The following is a 1,429-nucleotide window of genomic DNA, read 5'->3' as shown; positions in this document are numbered from 1 at the left end:
CAATCTTTCTCTAAATTCAACAACGGTATAAAATACTTACTCATGGTAATAGATGTATTCTCAAAGTATGGATGGATTGTTCCATTAAAGAATAAAACTGGAGTTGATGTTGCAAATGCTTTAAATAAAATATTTAAAGAACGAAAGTGCAGAAAATTGTAGGTAGATAAAGGTCAAGAATTTTATAATAAGCATGTTAAAGCTCTAGGTGGTGAGTTATACTCAACTGAAAATGAAGAAAAAAGTTGTGTAGTTGAACGTTGGAATAGAACAATGAAAGAGAAAATGTTCAAATACTTTTCAGCTAATTCTAATAGAAAATATATTGACGTCTTAGATGAAATGGTAAATAAATACAACAACACAAGACATTCTTCAATTAAAATGACACCAGTTAAAGCTAGTGATGAAAAGAATAAGAATATTGTTTGGTTAAACTTGAACGGAAATGCACGATCAGAGTCTGTAAGACCAAAGTTTTCAATTAATGATAGAGTCAGGATAACTAAAAAGAAGACAACATTTGAAAAAGGATATACACCAAGATGGACTGAAGAAGTTTTTACTATATCACAAATTCAGTACACAGATCCTCCAACTTATAAAATAACTGACAATAATGGTAAAGAAATACAAGGAACTTTTTATGAACAAGAACTGCAAAGCACGAATCAAGAAATATTTAGAATTGAAAAAGTGATTCGCAAACTCAAAAATAAATCACTAGTAAAGTGGTATGGATATTCTGAATCGTTTAACTCATGGGTTGACAATAAAATTGATGGATCTTTTAGATCCATAAGAAGTAGGTTCTTCGAACTAATGCAGAGTAAGTCTGAAAGTCATGTGACCTAAGGTTGGTTTCCATATAGTCGCACGACAGTCGTGCGACAACTGTCGCGCAACAACATTTGCAATAATTGTCGCTCGAGCAGCTGTTTACCATGAGTGAGACTAGGTTTTTTCAAACCGAGACGAGACCGAGACGAGAAGTTTTATTTCTCGTGAGGCCGAGAACAAGACGAGACGAGAAATTTAACAATTTTTGAAAACAAATTTATTAAAATCCAAATAAATAAAAAAAATGTAAACATGGTTTTGACAAATAGACACAAATGACACACGGTCGTTTAGACTTTAGAAATAAGTGGAAAGTTATTATACGCAAACGCAGTAGAGTTAAAAATAATTTAAAATTTTAAAATGGCTGCGGATGCAACGTTTTTAAAAACTTATCATTGACAACGAGTAACTTGTTTAATTTTAGATAATTAAATAGGCTTTTAACTATTTTTTCAAATGAAATTATTGTGAAAATAACTTGCAGCTGTACTAAGAAATGTTTTAAATAAAATACAAGACCTCTGAATGTGAATAAAATCTACTTTCAGCTAAAGCTACTTTTACTGTTTTTGTTTATAATCTTTAA

This window comes from Hydra vulgaris, chromosome 04, assembly GCF_038396675.1.
Source record: "Hydra vulgaris chromosome 04, alternate assembly HydraT2T_AEP".
Classification (NCBI taxonomy): domain Eukaryota; kingdom Metazoa; phylum Cnidaria; class Hydrozoa; order Anthoathecata; family Hydridae; genus Hydra; species Hydra vulgaris.
Note: the sequence above shows the minus strand (reverse complement) of the source record.